At 46.4% G+C, this 22,244-nt stretch overlaps 3 non-coding genes across 3 annotated transcripts; all 3 read left to right on the forward strand.

Annotated features, from left to right (window-relative positions):
* Positions 1–5,104: 5,104 nt before the first annotated feature.
* On the forward strand, positions 5,105–5,177 carry trnG-GCC. Its single transcript has one exon. It is a non-coding gene; the product is annotated as a tRNA-Gly (tRNA).
* A 3,806-nt stretch (positions 5,178–8,983) lies between these two features.
* On the forward strand, positions 8,984–9,055 carry trnQ-TTG. Its single transcript has one exon. It is a non-coding gene; the product is annotated as a tRNA-Gln (tRNA).
* Positions 9,056–16,755: 7,700 nt separating this feature from the next.
* trnE-TTC lies at positions 16,756–16,827 on the forward strand. Its single transcript has one exon. It is a non-coding gene; the product is annotated as a tRNA-Glu (tRNA).

Raw genomic sequence — 22,244 nt, forward strand, 5'->3', positions numbered from 1 at the left:
TTGCCTTCTAGGGTTTGGGTTGGTCCATCCAAAGAAGAATGAATTCTCCCTGTCGCGAAAAGAATATCGAATGACTAGGGACTCCATACCTTACCAAAGTTAGCATTCACTTGCTTCGCCGCTTCGCGCCTCATCTGCACTTAAGGAGTCGGGGATGGACCGACTGTCTGTCTTTCTCCATATCTTTACTATGAATAACCTCTTGTCCCTCTTCGTCTTGCCAAAGGGGGTGAAAATCGGGCCTACTATGGCAAAGAGATTGGGCTATGATTTCGTCTTGTGTAGTTCACTTTCCATTGAGCAATAAGCCTCAGTTTGTCTTGTCCAGTCGTTTAGAGTCCTTTCACGCTATTCCTCGCGTGTCGAATATTCCAGCAGGTGACAGAAAGAATAAGAATGCTAATTGAAGAGCTTAGGCGCGAAGGTAGTCTCATAATAGATAAAAGGGCTAAAAGGCGAACGAACTGAAGGCCCTGCGATAGACATCATGCTTAGGATTCTCTTTCAGCTGCTTTTTATTAACTTAGGGCGTTAGCTGGCAATAGCCATCGGTGCGAGGTCAAAGGCAGGGATAGGCGAGGAAATAGGAAACTTCATCCTTTACAAAGACTTTAAAGTTTAGGGCAGTCCAAACTATGCTTTAAGACCATGTCATAGGGACGGTCTTTCAAATGAGAGCCGGTAACTCAGATTCGATAGAAAGACACTGACTCTAAACTTCAATGAATCAACCGAAGGTTGCTGGTTATAGCCCTGCTGTGACTGTCTTACTTGCCATCTATCCGCTCTGGTTCTTATCAAACTATTCCTTACTACTTATGCAATTGTATCAGTCTCTTTTGTCTTAAGAAGCCCTAACTACGGACTAATGGGCAAAGGAGGTAAAAGAAAGCCCGACACTGCTCACTGACCTCGTAAACTTTCTTGGAGTCATAGTGGCAAGGGTCGTGAACTCTACTAAGTCTGTTGAGAAGTTAGGTTCAAATCCAGGATAGGTATGGAATCTTAGTCAGTTGATAGGCAATATGGAAAGAAATCAGACTATTTGCTATATTCTAAAAAAAGTGTAAGCGCTTATCAGCATCACTGGTTTTATTAATTCACCAAGTACTTTAGCTGCTAGGCGATACGCAGTTCCTAATTATCCAGTATCTCCAGGAAGCTTGAGACTAAATATTCGTTGTGTAGCGACAAATAGAGACCAAAGTACTTTGTCAGTGATTCTAACTTTCATTCAGTCTGATTATGCGACACCGGTCTTTGAAGTTGAACATGCCCCTTCATATATATAGTTTCGAGGTCAATTCCTCTTTCTAACTTCTTTTCTACCGGTTGAGACAAAGTCACGTACGACGAAGAAAAAATAAGCCTCAGTCTTATCTCGAAAGACTCCATTACCGGGACTACTAAAACGATATTTCACTCGAAGACGGCGGCAGTCGCAACAAAGCGAAGCCTTCTTTTTCATTGTCTTACTTTACACGCAGAGCAGGAGCGGATCTCCAGCCCCATCTGCATAGGAGTTATTTGGGTAGAAGAACCCATCGCAAATAGTTCTCTTAGTATCGGAGTCTTCTTTTGACAGCTTGTAGATGTGCTTGTCGAGGAGCATGCATAAACTGAAAGACTTGATTCACAGCAAACGTCATGTCGGGCCGGGTCAACGTGAAAGACTTTAGGCCTCCCACCATACTTGTATAGTTCCTTGGATCAAGTCTTTTCTTTGAGTAAAGCCAAAGCCTTTAGCGACTAGCCTGACCTTTTCCTCCTAAGAGGAATCACGACCACCACATTCCCTTAAAACCTGGTAGTGAGCCTGTGAGTGTAAGGCCCTACAGATACCCCCACATCCAAAAGAGATAGAAAAACAGGTCAAGGAGATGCTGTTAAGTGGTATTATCAGGGCAAGTGTGAGTTCTTATGCCTCTCCAGTGTTGCTGGTGAAAAAAAGGGACAATACCTGGAGATTTTGCGTGGATTATCGAGCACTCAATGCCATCACCATTAAAGATAAATTCCCCATCCTGAGGAATTGCTTGATGAATTACATGGTAGCAGGAGATTTTCGAAGCTTGATTTGAGAAGTGGTTACCATCAGATTCGGGTGTTTGAAGATGATATACACAAGACTGCATTTCGAACTCACCAGGGCCATTACGAGTTAATATGCCCTTTGGTTTCACTAATGCTCCAGCCTCATTTCAGGCTTTAATGAATGAGGTTTTCATGGATTATATGAGGAAATTTTTACTGGTTTTTTTCGATGACATCTTGATTTACAGTGACAGCCTAGATAGCCACTTGCAACACTTGAGGATAGTGTTTTAAACTTTAAAACAACACAAGTTGTTTGTGAAGAAATCGAAATGCTCTTTCGGTCAGGCAAGGTTAGAGTATTTCGGGCATGTGGTGAGCAGTGAAGGGGTATCAGCAGATAAAAGCAAGATTGACAGCATGTTGAGCTGGCCACAACCCACTACTGTCAAGGGGTTGAGAGGCTTTCTGGGTTTAACAGGCTATTACCGAAAATTTTGAAAGGGGTATGGGGTTATCAGCAAGCCACTGACCAATTTACTGAATTGAATAAAGATAGCTTCACCTGGAATGAAGAAGCAGCAAGGGCTTTCAGTCGTGTTCTGATGCACACCAAGTCTTTGTCACAAGTTCTGAGTGAAGTTGTGCTCGTTCTTGTGCACCTCTGCTTGGATATGATCTACCATGTGACATATGCTACTTTTGTCTTGCTGCAATGGAGTGATTGCTGCTCACGTGCGCGGGCATCTACTGATTCACTTGATGACTGATGCTCGGCCACTGCTGCTGCTACTACAGAGTATTCTTCTCCTTGGTTCCGGGATGTAGTTACATGCTCATGATACTACTGTAGTCGACTTAATAGTGATGTACTTTTAATAGACTTTTGGCTACCTTGCTCTCCCAAAGGAGCTTTCTAGCTACTGATCTCCTCGACCATCTTCCTTCTGGTATAAAGGAAAGAGCTTCCCGAGAGCCCCTATGCGACCTTCCACTTGCAGAGAGTCCTGCCGATGTAGCTCTTGTTCTTCTTCCTTATCGAGGTCTTCCCTTTCCTCTGATCAACAATTAAAGTGTCATTCAAGTCGTCACCTTAGCGAAAGCACTAAGTAAGCAAACTACCTTAATGAAATATGAAAGCGGCTGAAAAGAAAGCCATTTTTCGATAGTTATTCAAGGTGAAGTAAATCCCCTATATCTGATAGCTGTAACAGGCCTTCTTCTTACAGAGAAATGCCCCTATTGCGAATCTCTCTCATAAGAAAGAAGAGAGCTAGCATAAGCAGAGCTACCAGCTATACTACCAGAAGAGCAGCTACTATCAGTCCTAAAGAGCCAGTATCCGTCCTTCACTCTTAACTTAAGGAAAGGATAGACCTTAGCGCTTCCTCTTGATCACAGTAATGCGGGAAGTCTGGCTAAAGGAAGATAGCATATCATAAAGAGATGAAAAAAAGAAAAATGAAGGCGTCAGCGAGGGACCTCTATCAAGTCATTATCTGATAGCTTTCACAGGGCTTCTTGCTAAAGAGAAATTTACATAGAGAGCGACTGATTCCAGGCTTAGTATCTTCGGTTTCATCTTATAGGCTGACTTGCATCACTCTAATAGGATTCCTTGCTTGCATCATATCGTACAAATAAGGCATTAGAGAGCCCTTTCTCTTCCTTTATTCGCCGCAGGAAGAAATTCCAACTATGCTGCCTTCTAACGAGAGGACTGGAATCCGAGCTCCTAGGCAAAAGCTTGAAGCTTGAAGACAGAAAGAGAAGAGATTAACGGGATGCTTTATAGTCGAGGTTGCGCCTAATGCTTAATCTAACTATTAGGTACTATATTAGAGAAAGACTCAATCTGCCCAATACTATACGCTAGGAAGAACTTGATTAGGGTAGTAGCCCAGCTCTTGAAGGGGGAAGCACATAACTAAGAGGGTTCAGGCTTATACGATTCATGTTATCCCCCCGAAGCCCCTATCGCCTGCCTGGAACTCCTGAATTCACTCTTTAACTAGAGGAAGCGCCTAAAAGGGAAGCAACTGGGCTAGACTGCTGATCTTATGGAGTAGTCTGACCCTGGGAAAGAGACTGTAATCGCTGCCGAGAATAAACATGCTGTGCCGGGTGACTGGAATCCTCTGAGGTCAGCTGAACAGGCTGACAATCGGCAGAAGATGCTGAGCAAAGCTGCTGGCTTGAAGCGTGAGGCTGATCCGTAACATCAACTGCAGAAGAATGCGGTTAGAGTTGATGAACAGGAGAAGGCCGCAATACATCTCCATCATCATTCTCCCCCGGGGCTGATTAATTAGGTTAAGGAAAGAAGCGCCCCCATTAAAGAGAACATTCAAGGATACATCGAGTCTCTTGGATTTCACGTCATAGCGTCTATACCCGGACTGAGCATATCCAAGAAAGACACAAGTGGTTTCCTTGGGGACAATTTCTCTCTTAACTGCGCAGGAATATGAACAAAAGACGTGCATCCAAACACTCGAAAATGCCTATAGTACTGCTCCAGTAAGAAGTTCGTGAGGTGCCGCTGCAGCTTCTTCCCTCTCTCTTCCCCCAAAAAAGGATAGAGATGCCCCGTCCCTTCTTTATGCACATCCATATACATAGCCAGACACAAAGGTGTACAATCCGGTCAAAATCTGCGGTTCTTTAAGTTCATTCACTGTAGGTTCTCTTACTTGCTCTAGTGGCTGGCAAAGGCCAACCGAGAGGGGAGAACGAATGGCTCAGGAATCGACTGGTTCCGAGCAGACTCGTGGAGCTGCAGTTTGGATTATCGTAGAAAGAATAAGAGGAGCCGTCTTAGGAAATGACTTAACTTAAAAGACAGATGACGCCCCAGCTTGACTCGAGATCAAGACTCCTTACAGCTCGCACCAATAGCGGAGCGGCCGGAGATTGATTGAAAAGGCGCAGCCCTGCCGCCCCCCTAGCCTACCTACTCGTGTTCGTAGCTCGATCGGAGGTCAAGACTGTGGTCCGGCGGAAAAACAGAAGTCGTCCGTATCAAGTGATACGTGAATTGCTCAGTAGTGCTTCGCCACTACCGTAGCTGGCGGAAATAGCTTAATTGGTAGAGCATAGCCTTGCCAAGGCTGAGGTTGAGGGTTCAAGTCCCTCCTTCCGCTCCCGGCTTCGTCGTTTAGTGGTAACGAGTGTGCGCCCCTTTAGAGATAGGGGTGAGCAGCAAGCAGCCCCTTGTATAGGGTTCCAAACCTATCTTCCTAATAAGAAGAAAGGGGCAAGCCAAAACCTAGTCCTAACAAGTTGCTGGCTTTTCATCAGCCCTTGCGCGCTAGCCTTTTCCCTTACTAGTAAGGGGCTGCTAGTTGTAGCGCGCATTGTACTAGTGAATAGGAAAAGCGAATTGAGATTACTAATGACGGATGGAGGTTGAGGATAGAACATGTTCGGTCCCTCGCCCTTATCTCCTTCGCCGGAGACTTCAAATGATGGGAATCCTATCGAGAAAGAAGAGGTATAAGCATCGCCTCTCGATCCAATCCGTCTTCCCTGGCCTCCCCAAAACACTCTTGATACGAAAGAGACCTCCCGCCATAGAGAAGAGATCTCAAGTCTGGGTCCCCTCGATCACCCTCCCTTGAACCTGAACTGGTCGAGAGAGATGAACCCGCACCACATTTTATAACCTTCGAACCGAAAGCCCCAACTAGAGATGGAATTCCAGAACCTAAACCACTCCGTTGAGAGCTCCGTGACTCGTTCAAGGGAAGGTCCACCAATGATTGCCATTCTCCCCCTATCTGTCTCTTGATCCCTCATTCCACTAATCCGTTGTTACTTTACTGATTCATTCAAGGCATAGACTCCCTCTTTGTCTTATTAGCGCAGGTGTTCGTCAACGATGAAAGCCGCTTAAGACTCGAAGAAAGAGGGCTAGGCCCCCGGGAGGGCTTTCAGGGACTGGGTAGGGTGGATTATAGAGCTAGGGGCTAAGGTTTGTCCATTGGGATTGGGCATGGACGAACCTCGACTGGGCCAGCATTGATGAAAAATGACAAAAGAAAAACTTCTCCCATCGCATCATTAACCGGTGTAGGATTAAAGATCAGGTCCAGGATTCGAGTCAAATCGACCTTCCCTCTCATCTCAGGGTGAGGCAAGGAATTCAAGCAAATGTTCGTTCTTCAATATCTCGGCTGCTCAAGAAGTTGGACTAGCTGCTCCTCCGACCCGGAGTGGATTCTAGTGGAAGGGCAGAGCAAAGCCTTGCAGTAGGAAGGTGTTCGTTGCTGGGACGGGTTCAAACTGGACTGAAGGGAGGAGGAATTCAATAGTCCTCTCTTCCTGGGGATTCATCACTGGCTAGGGCTTTCGAATCAAAGCATGGGCATCTGCAACTAAGAGGGAGCAGTAGATCGCCGATGGAAGAGCCATGTCAGTAAACTTCTATTGGGACTTCTATGGATTATGGATTCGACTAGAGGGACTCCTAGCAGCAAACTAGTATAAAGGGGCCCCAGACGCAGGAGCCGCCAGCCGGATCGACCAACAAATGATAGGCCAGAGGGATGGGCTCATTCGACTAATCAGTGATCCCTGGGCCTACCTAACACAGATGTCCCTGAAATGAAATAGGGGATTGGTTGATCGGAAAGCTCGGGCAGGAGTAGGACATTCCATACAATTCCGATTCGCTAGCCTCTCAAATCCCATTTTTGAATCGGGGTGAATTCTAAGGTTCCTTATTCCGGTTGTAAAGCGGAAGAAGAGGGAGAAGGGGCACAGCCCCACCAGCAGCCCACGTTTCCGACCCGAAAGGAATTGCAAATGAAAGAAGAATCTGTGTGCACTATCCATGGAGTGGAGTGACTCTTCTGAATCTCCTCTTCTCTATCTCCCCCTTTTTTTTTTGCCTTCGGCTATTACCGGCTGGCAACGCTTGGCCCAACATTGGATTTGTTTGAAAACAATACAACCAAGGTGGCGTTCATTCAATCAAAGCTTTTATGCCCTAGCACTAATGACTCTCTTTGGAAAGAAAGGAATGCAGGGAACAAGTCTTTCCTTTCCACTGGTTCTTGAAAGCTCTCAATCCCCGCTTCTCCCATATTGATTCTCCCTCTCGCATCGGTTCTGCATCAGATAATGAGCCCATGCGCAAACTTTCTCTTTTATTGGCGCCCGATAGGTAGGCTATTAGATTGAGTCGAAAGCCTACCAACGCATAAAGGTTCCGATTCGAGCGAGAGCCCAAACGGGGGAGGCGAGAACATCTTGATCGAAAGCTCCACTGTTCTGAATAGTGAGAAAGACTTTTTCAAATTTGATCAAATCGATCGATAATTTTTTAATATCTTAGGTGGGCCAACCGACCGACCGAGTTGGGCTGGGCGTCCATGTCACAGAACCTTTCTCTAGCCAAGAATCCCATTATTGATCGAATCGAGGCGGATCCAATTCATTGGCAAATGAAAAATCTACCGTTTTCACACTCAGAAAAACCTAGAAAAGAGGAAGAGTCACTAAGACAAGAGCTAGGTAAGCAAGCAAGAAGGAGAGGCTAGAAAAGGCAGGGGCTCTCCATCTCTAGGAAGATTGTGTCCAGGATCTGGTAATCTAAAGCCTTGCTTCTTCTGGTCGGCTCGTATTAGCCTGTGCTTTATTACAGGTAGTCATTCCCCCGTTCCTTTAGTCTTTTCAACGGTACTTGAATCTTAAGTCGCGGTCATGTCTCGCCCCCCCGGTATAGTGACCGGTTCCATGTTTTCCCCGAATTTCATCAGTTCCAGGCTCAAGTGCCTGTTCATCCATCTTCATTCCAAAGGCGAGCATATCCATTGAGTGACTGTAACTGCTATCGTTTACAGTCAATAGTTCTTAACCAACCCTTTCTCTTAGAGCTTTATAAAGCTTGAAGAGAGAATAGGGAGTAAGGGGGACCTTCGCTTCATTAGAAATTGGACCCGGACCTTCTTTCTTCTCCTGCGGAGCCCTGATAAAGTAACCGGCGGCAGGTTAGTAAAGTTCTCCTGCTTGCGGATTTTTCCCTGCGCTGATTCAGGAGCCTTCTTCTTTAGTCTAGGATTCTCAAAAAAGAAAAAAAAACAAAAAAAGAAGCGGCTGGGCGAGAACAAGAAGGGGTCGTCGTCCGGCGGCCGTCTACTAAGCGAAGAGCCGCTCGCTTCCTTTTATTCGCACATAAGATGTGCAGGTTAGGGGAAGAGAAGCAAGCTAGCCCCGCCTACCTCCCATCTATATCTATAGGCGGCAATGGTAAGAGCTGGTAAGCATGGTAACAGTATCGGCGGCCGGGGCCGGTGCTCCGCGTTCTATCTAGGTTCCGCTCTTATGTACGCCCGGGTCTTCAATAGAAGAACCCGTGTGAGTGGGAAGGGATTGAATCATTCATTCATCTTTTATGTCTTCTTCCGTGATCCATTTCATGTCAACTCTAATTAGTTATAAAAAGGCCTACTTTACAAAGGGAACGTAGTTTCCCGGGAACCTTTTCCCGGTAACCGGCCGCATCGGCCCCTTCGTTACCGTCAGCATTTGGTACTCTCTCGATAGCTTCAATAGTTCACTGAAAGCCTTTGGTGTAATGAACCGCAAGCCCTTCAGAAAGAAAGACATAATAAAAAAAAGATAAGAAAGGTTTGGTTACGGGAACCAACGGTGACGAAGGTTACCTACTTTCGGTGGACGTGGAGCCAACGAGTTCAGTCGAACAGCGTAACGAGTCTAAGGTTACAGAAGCGTTCGCCTACTTTGATAGGCATAGCATTGCAAGCAAATAGAGCAGAGAGCTTACCCTTTCTTTCTATTAGAGTCGTGAGCTTGTTGTAGTCGGTCCTAAAGAACCTTTCTGCTTACTTGCTATATCCCCGCGTCCTTGCACGGCTCGGCTCGTTCTTCGAGCCCTGCTTCCCCCTTCCCCCTCTCCCCGTTCTACCGTCCAAAACAGGCCGTATGGAGTATAGCCAAGTGGTAAGGCATCGGTTTTTGGTACCGGCATGCAAAGGTTCGAATCCTTTTACTCCAGATTATGAACACCCGATCGGATCTGTCAAAAACGAGCTGACGACTACAGGGGAAGCGGCTGACTGCAGTCCCTGAGCCCAGCTTGTAGCAAGCCAAAAGTTTGACTTGAGCCTACTTTGCTAAGAGAAGAGAGAGAAGGAAAAGACAGACGGCAGAAAGCAATCCTTCCAACCGCGGAGTTGAACACAACACTGACTTCGGCCAGTTTCTTTCATCAATCTCCTGGCCCTTGCTTAACTCCTTGTTCCGTAAACCGGTCGCTGGTTGATCTGATCGGACCCCGGACACGCGAGAGCCCAGCCCGAGAGGAATGCATGGTTCCCCCTTCATGGGACGTTCGCAGTCCCCCTCCCTCTAATCTAAGCCTACCTCGCTCGCCCAGGCCTGCCGGCACAATAATGGAATGATGGAGCTAATCTGCTTGCTTGTGCAGGCGATGACCGCTCGGCTAGGGCGCGACAGAGGAGCTTCGAGTGACGGGCTGTCGAAGAGCAAAGAAAAAAGTCACTCGAAGCTCTGCCCTTTGCTTTGCCCCGTGCTGTCTTCCTCCAGTTGCCCCCACCCAAGAGGCCTGCAGTCAATTGCCCTTCTCGTTCTCATCAAACAAAAGACAATCGCCTTTTGCCGGCAAGCTAGCCTCGCCTACCTCATCTATAGGCATTTCTATCCGCCCGCGCGCGAGATCAGATCGACTACTCTACTACCATCATGCCGAATTTATTCAATAGGACGGAAAATGAATAGCTTATTCATAATCTTAGAGGCCCTGCACCGCTGCATTCAATTGCATTCAATTGCTCTGTCATAAAGAAAGGGAAGGAAATCTTTTTTTGATCAATCGCCTGAACCTGCCTTTCTTTCTTTGCCAGGAGGGGTGGGCCAATCACTAATGGATCTCTCAACGAGAGCCTCATTCTGTCTAGAGGAAATTTATTAGGTTTAGGTGGATCCGGTTGATTATGCGATTCGGTAGATGATTCGGAAGTTGGTTCAGCGATAGATGTAGTCGATGGGCTAAATCGTCGAACTCCTCATTGCCCCAATCTTCCCTGTAGGCTCCCTGCTCCGCCAGCGCGACAACTGTCCGAATCATTTGACGCTTCTTCTCACTGAGCAGCCCCTCGACTTCTACTTCAGGTTCGGGGAGCTCCGGCAGGGGAACTTGAGTCTCAGCAGAACCTTCCCTTTTTTTATCTCTCCTTTCCCGCGAATTTGATCCATTTTGCTCAGTTGGGGAGCGGAGGTACCCTCGAGCGGTGGCTGGGCAGTGATCTTTGTGGTAGCGGGGGGGAAACAACCCCGACCAGCCGGCCTGTACTGCTAAAGAAAAAGGGCTATGGAGATGAATGCCAGTCTTTATTTGACTAGGTTAGAGAAGATGATGGTCAGACTAATCCAATCAGCGGAAACCATATCCAAAGGCATGTCTGCAATGCGTTCGGCATTCCTCCAATCCCAAGTAGCTCCTTTGTCACTCTACAATCCTCCTAACTTCAGTTATCCAATATTCGCCTTCATAAATCAACATCAGTCCCCTTCCAACAATTCTAAAAATCCATATGCCAGTCACAATACCCATATTAGGTGGATCATGATGCAGAAACTGAGGCCCGAAATGCATATAATCTTGCTATGGCTTCTCACCCCCCGTCTTCCTCTTTCGAAATACGCTACTCCATGAGCCCCGTAAGGGAAGGAGTACATGGTCATTCCTCGATTCTCGATGGGTCTGCTTCTTCCCGTCATCTCAGCTCTCGCCATTTCAACCCATATCTAATGTAGCCCACAGCTCGCCCCAAACCCTACCAGCTTTCCAGGCCATTCAATCCCCGTCATTCCATTTTAGCTCACCTCCAACCGGAAAGCTTTCGCGATGATGTTTTCCGAGAATACATCCTTCAAAAATGGGATTTGGTTGGATGGAGTCTCGCAGAAGAATATCATTTTTATAAAGGGGCGCTACAACTAGCAGCCACTTTCTTATTAGTAAGATAGGTTGCTTGAGCCAATCCTTAAATCGTGGGAGGAAAAGGCAGAAAAGTGAGCCCACCCCAGGCAAATCCACTTCTCGTTATCTTGTTCCTGGTCAAGCTCCCGTACCCGCTCCTTACTCCCATCCTCCCCATCGAATTAAAGTAACGTAAGGAGGGGCCACTATCAATTGAATAAGCGTCTCAAAGAGAATGAGGTCTAGCGCCCCATCGAGAAAGAGCAATAGAACAAGGTGGGAATAAGATCTAAGGTAGGACAACCAAGGGCAATTCAATGGCTTTATGGGAGAATCCTTAGACTTTATGCGTAGGCAGGCCCAGCGGTATCCAATCAATGTAGTCGGCGGAACAAAGGAAAGAGGAATGGGAGACGTTTTAGAGGAAGATCTAAGTACCGAGAGGGAAATGGAGCTCGAATCCATAGCATTCTCCACGCACCCACCATTCGTTAGCAGCGACCTTACCACGCTTACCACCAGCCATTTCACTCGAATCTGTAGTAAGCAGTATCCTTCGCAACTAGAGGATAAATCCTCTTCTTTTCTTTATCTTTCTTGGAATCAAAAACCTTCAGAACCATAGGTGCCACCAACCGAGGCAGAGATTGGAGATACAACGATTGGAGTGCAGTGACCATACCCGAGATAGATCTGAACCGACGGTTGCGGAGAATAGGTGCAACGGGGAATCATGGGAATAACGATAGGGTACGTAGGGAACATGGCTGACCAAGCTCCTTTTTCTAACGATTGAAAAAAGAAAGAGGCCGGTGTTCTTCCCAACTGCTCCAATAAACGTGCCTACACCCCATCCCGTCTGGAGAATGATATGATTGACCGAGAGTACTTATGAAACCCGGCACTGAACTAAGGGTTTGATCTGCGGCCTCCTGAACTGTTCGCATCGCTCTCTTCGGTTCAAGCGAAGGCTATAATTACAGTTCAGATCGACTTCCTAGCGTACGGAATACGGAATGGATTCCAAAGCCCCTCTGTTTTAGCTTAGACTAACGGCACCGATTCCTAGTGCTATAACAGAAACTGCCCTTAACGCGCAAATAAAAGCCCTCACAACACTCGATACCTGCTCCCGCTTATTGATTAGGGTGAGTCACTCAAGTCCCTTGTCACTCGTCCCTCTTTTACGTTTACGAAAATACCGGGCTTTATGCTTTTTTCGGAAACTAAACTAAAGTAGCTCGTCAACCTAAAAACAGAGGACTTCCCTCACTACGAAAGGTGTCCCGTGGATGGCGTACTGATATATCTCCTATTCGTTCTGGATCCAGCTGAAAAAGCCCTTTGCTTTATATTAGCGCTAACGCGCCCCTACAATTGAAAAGACATTCTAGCACTCCTTTTATAATATAAGAAATTGCATGGCTTCGGTTGGTCACTTGCGGGAAATGAAGTCTTTGATGCGCGAGAAGGCTGCCTTCGCAAGGCTTGCTTGAAAGTCCCAACTGAAAGGACGGTTAATAATTAGTAGTTGGCCCGGCTCTCCCTGCCTGCGCTTTGGTTCTCATGCCTCGTTTTGTTGACGTCGTGCGTAGGATAAATGATTTGCACCGGATAAGCATTTGTTACAGTCGCGAAATACGGGCTTTTGTAAAAGTTTTCATTTTCTGATCTACCTTTAGCTAAGAAAATGCCATTGTCCTATGGCTGCACTAAACTTTGAACTGGACTAAACGAAGACAAAGTGAAGTCGAAGAACAAAGTTGAGTCTAAACAATTTAAGAATTCTTGTTTTTACTTTCTAAACAATGGTTAGGCGGAAAGGGTACCCTTAGACCATAAGCCAGTGAAAAAGAAAACCTAGCTAGCCTATAAGCTTCCCTCTCCGATCATTGCTTGACTCGCCATAACCCTTACACCACACCGCCCCTCGTCTTCAAGCTACGGCTACCTGCATGAAAGCCAACCGCTACAATCCTGCTGCAATAAGAACTCGTTATTTTAGCTTGGAAGGACAATAGACTGCCATATCCCATATCTTTTTATTGGATGAGATTAGGGGTCTGTGAGAGCCCTTTCTCTAACTTCGATGCGCTCGCCTCTTTCTTCTCGGAATCCTACGTACCAATGTTGCAACAACCAGCTCTTCCCCAATCAACTCAGGGTATGCAGGTCTCTTTTGCTCCACCACCTCAGGCAACCTTACCACAGTCTCAGCGGGTTCGCCCGTCTCCACCAAATCAAGGCCAACATGGCTATATGCCAAGGCAAAGGCCTAGTCAACCGCCTACTCAGCTTAACCAACCCATGAGTTTGATTTGACCGCTCCGTGTTCTTTTCTTTTTTAAGCCTCTCGAAGACTAATCGGGGGGACTTCTATGTGATTGACCCTTGTCTTGGATTTGACTACTATGTCATCCACATAGTCTATGCATCATCTCATGGAAGATGGCCGTCATAGCCCTCTGGTAGGTTGCTCCGGCATTCTTTAGGCCGAGCCGAATGGCATGACCTTTGCACAGAAGGTTTCCCGCCCCGTGATGAAGGAAGTCTTCTTTTGGTCTTTCTCGGCCAACCGTCTTTGGTTGTATCCTGATAAACCGTCCATAAATGACAGCGTTTTTTACCCCGACATCTCAATTTGGGAGTGGGAAATCGTCCTTGGGACAGGCCTGATTTAGTTTAGCTTTCTAAAAGAAAAGTCCTTCCCATCCTTTTTCGGTACGGGGACGGTTAGAGATCCAATCAGAATAATCCAAGGTCCTAATTCAGCGGGCCGCTTTTTCCTTTTTTCTTTGAAAACTCCAAGTCGGGATGGAGCTTGGAGACTTTCTTTTTAGACCTCTATTAAAGTTATGCTCTACTAGGACTGGATCTAAGCCTGGCATATCGTTATATGACCAAGCAAAGACGTCCCGGTATCGGCTAAGAAATTGGGCAACCCTTGCCCGCCAACTAAAAAGAGCGATTGAGAGTGGATTTCAGGTTCGATAGTGTCGAGAAGGTATTAGCCACCGGTGACCGTACTTTCGTAAAAGCACCATTGGGCGGGGGTTCCTCTTCTCTTCTTCCTCTTGAACCTCGAACAAAAAAAAGATCTCGCCATCAGCTCGACTAAGAGTTCCGAATCAAAAAAGTCAACTGAACTTTACTTAAGACGAAGGAACCGAGTGCCAAAAAAAACCGGTTTCGCTTCAAACTACTAGTAATTAAGACTAAAAGTAAGGAAGTCCTTTTCTTGACTTGGCCTGCGTTCATTATACCTACCCCCTTTTTAAAGAACTTGATTTCAATCTCAACAAAGAAATGAAAGCATAACTCTTTGCTTGTTGTCCTCTTACTTACTCAATTGTGGAGGTCTCTCGGGTGTCTGATCCGATCAGTCTCGTGATGAAGAGAATTCCGATCTTCCACTAAGAAAGGTCTCGTCACGACAACTCAATTTGTCCGGTAAACTACTAGGGGCTCCCCATGGTTTAGTAAAAGGGAGGGGAGATTTGCTCCTCATCCGGGGGTTCATTTAATTCATTATGAAGTCAAAAGTGAAGGTCTTAAAAACTTCATAGAATTCATGATCGGCCATTCCATTTGTGCTTTCAGCAAGTAGGCGACGCGAATCTATTTCTATGCTTCAATCGGATACCAATTGCTTGGATGCGTTTGAAGCCTCGAGATGACTTGCAGAAAAAAAGCTTTCTAGGTTTGTCTTCTGTCTCCGTAACAAATGGTCCATTTATTGATGGGCGAACGACGGGGATTGAACCCGCGCGTGGTGGATTCACAATCCACTGCCTTGATCCACTTGGCTACATCCGCCCCTACCCCCGCACAGGTTTCAGTCTCTATCTACGATCAGATCCTTTCTGAACTCCCCTATGACCGCTATCAAAGAGAAGCTTTTTCCTAGACTATAGTTGCAAGTCTATTGTTCTCTTTCCGAATTAGGTGAAACAAACAAAGAGGTTGGGCTGTTCACTTCATTGATTTGACTGAACTTTACTTAAGATTAAAGAGAGGGGCCGGGCGGGCAGTAAAGGCTCATTTAGTAGACAGCGAGCGAGCAGCAAGCACCTACTCCTATCAAAATGAAAAGCAGCAAGCTGAACTTGAATTGAAGAAGCGAGCCTCTATCAGAGAAAGGAAAGCCGTTGCGCGTTAGCGCATCCGTTTTCTTGCTCGTTAGCGCCCTTCCTTCAGCTGGCTTCGCCTTATCTATTCATCTCTTTTTTCAAATGGAGATTTAGGGATCTCTCTTGTTCATAGATCTTGAAACCAGATCTCTCCCCGGAAGAACCAACACTTAAAGGGTGTAAGCAACGGAAGGTTCTCACCCTGTCCCCGGCATTGTTCTCCGACGATGTCCCCTGGGCGAAAGGGGACACCATTCTCTTTCTTTCTTCAATCGTTCCGATCAGGACAAGTGGGTTGGTTCGTTTCGTCCTCCTATCTACGCAATTCTCTGTCTTCGTTCGTGATCATGTTGGGCGAAAGGTAGTTGTAGAGGAGCGGCTGTGAAAGGGCTCTTCCCCCCTTTCATTGAAGTAGGGAGGGCTTCCTTCCCCACCATTCCGGCCTCTTATTGATAGGGATTTTACCGATGCTGAAGGTAGCTTGCTTACCAAGCCACCCACTTGAGAAGCTGGTCGCTAGAAAGAAGCGACGAGGAAGCGAAGCTGTCTACGAAGCTTTGCTTCTCCCCCTGTAGTCGTAATACTAGGCTCGTCGCTACTTTGATTCAAAAGGTAACCGATGGTTCCCGACTTTCTCTGGTTTCCGCAACCGTAACCATTTTTCCGATTACATAAACCTTTTTTTTTGAATAGCGAGACGCTCTAAAAAAAGTGAAGGATAAGCAACCATTCTAGAAGCGGTAGCTTCCCGCCTCCTTCATTCCTACTGCCTCCTTCGGTGAGAAGTTCCCTTCCTTTTTATAAAAAAAAATGCCTGATTGGTCTGCTCAGCAAACGTACAAAGTGGACCGCTGTTTGGCTGACCCCCTTCTTCCCATTCGGGTTGGGTTGACCCATAAGTACAGTAAGAAGGAATGGAACCGCTTGAGAGTCGTCTGAAGTTCACACTTGGGTAAAGACGACTTACTTTGGAAACGGAACACGAACCAATTTAAGCGATTCCGGCTTCTTATTGAGCGTAGCGAAATCAAGGTTTATGAGAAAGTCAGCGAAGTTTCTATGATGTTCTACCTTTGCGTAGTCTCGGTCCACAGTGACAGTGGAAGGCTCCGCACCTGAGCCTCGTTAGACTCAGCAGAAGTGTAAGGTGTAAGTGAAGAGAATAGAAGAGATGAAGTCCGCCCCTTAGCCTAGTCTATATCCACAGCTGACGCAACTCCGTACCGACGTCTCACTACTACTTAATTGAATTAATTAACGGCTAAACTTTTTCATAACCTGAGCTTTCCTTAACCAGTTGACCTTACTTCGTAACCTTAGCCTCCCTTTCTTTATAGTTCGACTAAGTGACTTCGTAACCGAAACCTACTTTTTTTCTTACTGTAGCATAGGCCTTCGCCACTTCAAACGGGCGCTTCGCCCCTCTTTTTTTTTATTAGAAAGAGCGGGGCCTTACTTATTCAGGGGGGTGGGGGAACCCGTAGGAAGGGGGGACGAACCGCCGAATTTACATCTGAAATCGCCAACATGAACACAAACGAAATCTTTAATTTCGTATAGAAAGAAAACGAACCACTTCTCTTCTCGGAGCCCACGGAGCGGTATATGAAGAATGGCTTTTTGGTCCCTTTCGTCCAGTGGTTAGGACATCGTCTTTTCATGTCGAAGACACGGGTTCGATTCCCGTAAGGGATAGGTACTCATTCCCGGCCGCTTTCAGTTAGTGTTCATTGCTGAGTGATCGCTCGCTATCTGGCTGGAAAAGGTGGTCCGGAAGCTTCCTCTCTCCCAGCAAGCAAGATGAGATCACCACTTCTCTCGGACTTCCTTTACTTCGTAACCTTAGCTTTAGATGTCCTTTCATAGATTATCGAACCTCCGACAGACAGAATATCCATGCATGCGTTCTTTCTCTCCTCCCCTCAGCCATAGAGTCATCTTTCCCCCCTTTTTTTTTCTTTCTTTTTTTTTTTAGGCATTGAACCCCACCGCTCCGTGGGGTGCTGAGTGGTGTCCTCCCCTCCCTAATACCTAATACATAGTTCCGTCTATGGAGCCTAAAGCTTCAACCATGGCATAGCAGTAAGCAGTAAGTTGGCCTAGTCTCTCGCCCAGCCTTCGCCTTCTTCAGTGGCCAAGTTGAAGCGTTCAACGGTTCTTCGGCCTACCACCTTTCTCAAGGTTGAGCTTGTTTAATTGAAGCTAATGCTATGCTGCCCTTCCCTTGTTCAAGAGAAAGCGAGGACTTTCTTTTAGCTACCGGCCCAAACAAAAGAGATTAGCCTCTTGATCGATCGATTGATTGGATCGAAGTACGAAGGGCTTGATTGAAGTGTGAGATCAGCCCAAGACTAAGGCCGAGCAACTAGCTGCTGCAGGATTGGACGTCTATCTATCTCACCACGCTCCCCTACTCCTATAAAGGCCGGCAGAAGGAAAGCTCGTTACCGCAGCGCTCGTTCACCCCTTCGGCTTCTTCCATTCAGGTAGTTTTTTTCTTATTGGCAAATAGCGTCTTGAAGTGAAGCGAAGGCATTATTGAAGGAAAGAGATGGCGGGTCGGTCAAGTGCATTCGCTATTCGATTCCATCCTCGATCCCACCAAATTTAGATTCAAAAGTTTGTATCTCTTCTTTACTTTTAAGTGAGAAGGGGGTGACTTCTCTATGTCGCCGTCTCATCAATGAGCGTAGATTGATAGAGATGGCTTTTGTGCCGGTCAATCTGTATCCCATTCTTCAGGTATAGTTTTCTTTGATCACAGATCGACAGTCCTTTCTCCCCCTTTCGTCATAAGGCGTGGTCTGACTCTGAACCATTCCTGTGTTTAGGTCCCTACTAAGCATAATTCGTAAACTATGCAATGGCTATTTGAAGACTTTTGAAAAAGTTTCTCGCAAAGCAAAAAAAATTGAAAACGACCTTACGAGGTAATGCTGAGTTAAACTACTCGTGTTAGCATGGAAGTCAGCCCGCTGATTCCATTCTGCTACTAGGGTTCCAAACCTTCCCCTTAGCTCTATAAAGACCTTTCCAACTCAAGAGATGCTAAAGCTATTGTTAGTTGGTCTTTCTAAGTCGGAAAGAGGGCTTTGGGCAAAGAGCAACTCGAAAGTACTTGACTTCAGTCCCAGTACTGAAAGACGTGACTTCAGGAGTGGATTTCGGAAGGAAAGACTTCGTTTACTTCCTGCAAATTGCTTATGTAAGAACTAGTAGAAAGAAAGTAATTTTGAACTAAATAAGGCAGCATTGATAGACCGTTGAATGAGAATGCTTGAGTGGGAATCGTCTTAGCAACTGGCTATAGACATGACTAAAAGCCGCCGGGAGAGGAGAGACAATCTTTCATGAGAGAGGGACGAGCGAGTGAGAGATTGGGAAAAAAAGAGGTAGGCCTTCTGAGCGGTCATTTAGGGGCCTTGTTAGCGAGCCATCATTCTTCCCTAAGCTGCCAGAGTCCGATCGAAGCGAGCAAGAGATAGAGGAATCATCGCTCATAGATGTGAATTGAGAAAGCAAGCCCTAATTCTTTTTCATCTCCTCGGGCAAGACCAATTATAAGTCGACGTCTTAACCTGACTTCCTAAGCTCAGTTGATTGTTGAAGCAGTAGCTCTGGATCGAGAGCAGGATGCTTACCGTGGGTATTCTTAAAAGGGGAAAGGCTTTTTTTATAGAGAGAGGTATAGGAGAATGGAAGACCAAAGAGACCCAACTCATATCGTACCAAGAACTTGCCATTGACCTGATCAAGCGCTTTAGGGAGATCACCTTCACCCATGTTCCGAGAATAGAAAATCGCTTGGCTGACTCGCCAGCCCTTATGGAATTCATACTCAGCCGCTCTAGTACACATGCTAGTACACCGAAGCACAGAGTCGCTTGTCATCGACATCCGAGCCACAGAGAGCCCTTCCGCCGAACGGGACTCATTTCTCTTCTTGGATGAAGACTATCGGGAGTTGGAACATGATGAACTATCACCAGTCAAGACGAGGAAGATTACGAGGACGATGGGAACCATGGTATTATTCTTTCTACAATTACCTCAAGACGGGTTCATACCGGAGTACGCCACTCGTGGTCAGAGGAGAGCCCGGAGGGAACTTTCCCGACGATTTGTGATCTTGGGAGATGTCCTTTACAAAAGGTCACTCGCCCTTCCGAAATAAGGAGCACACATTGTTGAACAAGCTCATTCAAGTGGGTGCGGAGGACACGTCAACAGCCAAATGCTTGCCAAGAAAATCATGAGGCAAGGCCCCCTATTAAAAGTAAGGGTGTCAAGAGATGTCAGAAATGTAAACTCCTTTTATCTGATGGAATTTTCTTTCAAAATGCTGCATCATGTCGAATGGCGGGTCCATCGTCTATCCCCAAGGTAAGACCCCGAATGAAAAAAACGTACCTTCGAAGGCATGATTGCTGCGATCAGGAGCTGCTTAACATCATTGAGAACAGGAGATCAGAAGATTTGGTGGAGGATAAAGTCAAAAGTGAACCAACACTGGGATCTGATCATAGCCGCCGTGAAGTGTTTGGATGCAAAGGCGATGGTTTTTAGATTCGGCAAACATGAGATGTGTCCTGCACGAAGTACATCGAATTTTGGAGATATCCCGTAATGTCCTTTTTGTACCTAGATAAGGACGACCTCGAGAGAGCAGACGACCAGTAGAGTAGGTGCTCCATCTCGTTCCTGCTGCGTAGGTCTAAGGTAATTCACAGTGCTAGCAGATCAGAAGGAAGTGGGCCCTCACCCTTCTCTAATCTAATAGGGGCAGTGCTACCTATAGAACGGGAATGTTCATCCTCTCTTAAAGTCCGTTATGGATTTCAAGTCGGGAATAGAGCTGTGGTAAGCAATATAGATCGCCCCTGACTCTCTCTCTATAAAAAAAAGCCCTTCTTAATTCTTAACTTAATAAGGCTTCGGCCCTATGGAGTAAAGGGAAGTGCAGATCTGGAGTGTTTGGACGATAAATAAAGGCTTTGCAGCAAGCGGAGTTGTACCGAAATTGAATTTTCCGGGCATACGAGAAAAGAGTCCAGCCGAGCATATTTGTTTGCTAGTTTCTTGATCCCGGAAATCTTGTACTCAGAGTCACGGATAAAGTGGACTACCCAGCTTGATACTTGGTGGATGACCCCCCGTTCTTTCTAGTGGCTTTTTCCCGTCCCTTTTGGGACCATTCACCCTTTTCCCAACCAAGCATAGGTAGAAGCCCTCTTTCCCATACACAACGACGGTTCCAAGCAAGATGAATAGTTTATAGTCGACTCAATATCGGCGAAATCCCCCCATTTAATATCTTTAGTACCGATTCTCTTGTAGTGCACCCTTCATCGAAAGAGTAGGCGGTTGAAAGACCCACCTCTGAATAAAGCCTTTAGGTTGGGAGATCTCAAAGGGGAACCTCGCTTAGCTTATCAGTCCCTGTATTATTCAACTCATCTGTCCACTTATCTTGTCCAAAGCAGAAGGAATTTTGCAATCCTTTGTTTCGAAGGTAATCCGCCAGTCTCTAGACTGGAAAAGATTCAATCCACTTGTTGGCCTGCTTCTATGTCCTGTAGCTTCTAAGGCATTAGCTTCAAAGGGGCTTGTTGGCCCCCTTCTTAGCTCTTGATGTCTGCTTTAAGCTTCGTCGAATAAGGCCCTTACAACATCTTATGAGAAGGGCCTCTCGATACAATTTAAGGCCAGTTGCGTACTTGCTAGAGACGGATTCCGCCATTCCCTGAAACATCAGGGCCCAGAAAAAGATTTGGATGTGGATGATAGAGAGCTTTTTATATATCCCCAAAATGAGAGCTATTAGATGAGAAGAGACTTCGCGCCATGGAACATGCCCAGGTCTACCAGAAAAGGGGCTTTCAAGTGAATTAAAAAATAAGGTAATATAGAGAAAGGTCAACATAGGAGAGAAAGTCTTGAAAAAGATTATTTCCGGACGTGAGCCTCGCCCAAGAGGGAAACTCCATTTTGTGCTCGATCTCTTCTGTCATGCATCATGGCTGGGTGAGTTGTCCCATTGCGAATGAACCTCCGTGCTTCCAATCTGGTCATGCACTTCTTTAAGATGTGGAACCTGGGAGCTTTCCTCTTATAAATAAATAGGGCTAAATCTTTCGTAGGGGGGTAAGGATGGTGCCGAGGTCTTAATAGAAAGGGGTTGATAGTCCCGTCTGCTAGGCTTTTCCGAACTTCCCTTCGCCTTTCTCTCTCTTAGTTAAGGGGGTTTCAGAGAATCATCCGAACGAGATACGGTTGTCAAATGGGGGAAGAGGAACGAGAGGCGTCCCTAAGCTTTCCGGCTCACTAGTAGGTGACGAGGGTATTAAAAAAAAAGGGCTCATTTCACCTGCCCATGCATTCGTTCGGATTCTTCCTTCTTTACCTTTTCAACCCACCCTTACTAGCTAATAGGGCTTACTAAAAAAGCGAATTTCCCTCTTCCTGGTAATGAATTAAGCGGCAGCGAGGAGGTCCGGTTCCATAGCGATTTCGTCTGCTTTTGGAACTTAGATTCCTAGGGACAAAGAAAGTGACTTCGGACTTTTGAATTCTCAGAACCTCCTTCGAATTCAAGAACTTGAGAGGGTCTCACAGGCATCTCTCTTCGAGCGGCAGTGCAAGCTCGGATGGTGTTAGCGCTGGCAGAAAGTCCTGGATTAGTTTGTACCGGTGTAGGTCCCTGAGTGGTGACTTGTCCCCCTTGATGTTGTGGCATTGGATTAGTCTAGATCCCCAGTAGCTTCAGTGACATTGGCGGCTTTAAGGTATGCCTTAACTTCGTTCCAATTGATAAGATTTTCATCTAGATGACATCACGCAAAGTATGACACTCTTCGATGGTACGGCCTGCGTATCGGTGAAATGGACAGAACTTTGAATAGTCGAGACCAGGAGGCCAGGGGAGTGGTTGATCTCTGGGCAGAGAAAGGGTTTTACAGGTCAGAAGGATGGAGAATAGGGTAGGAATGGGTAGGGCTAATGGCGGGTAGTGAGCTCTATTGGGTCCCCAGGGTCGCTTGGGAGCACCTTGTTGCTGCTGAGGATCATAATTGGCCGGAGGCGCAGCGTTGTTATAAGCGGGTCTGGGCGGA

This window comes from Lactuca serriola, mitochondrion (genome assembly GCF_051521515.1).
Source record: "Lactuca serriola mitochondrion, complete genome".
NCBI classification, from domain to species: domain Eukaryota; kingdom Viridiplantae; phylum Streptophyta; class Magnoliopsida; order Asterales; family Asteraceae; genus Lactuca; species Lactuca serriola.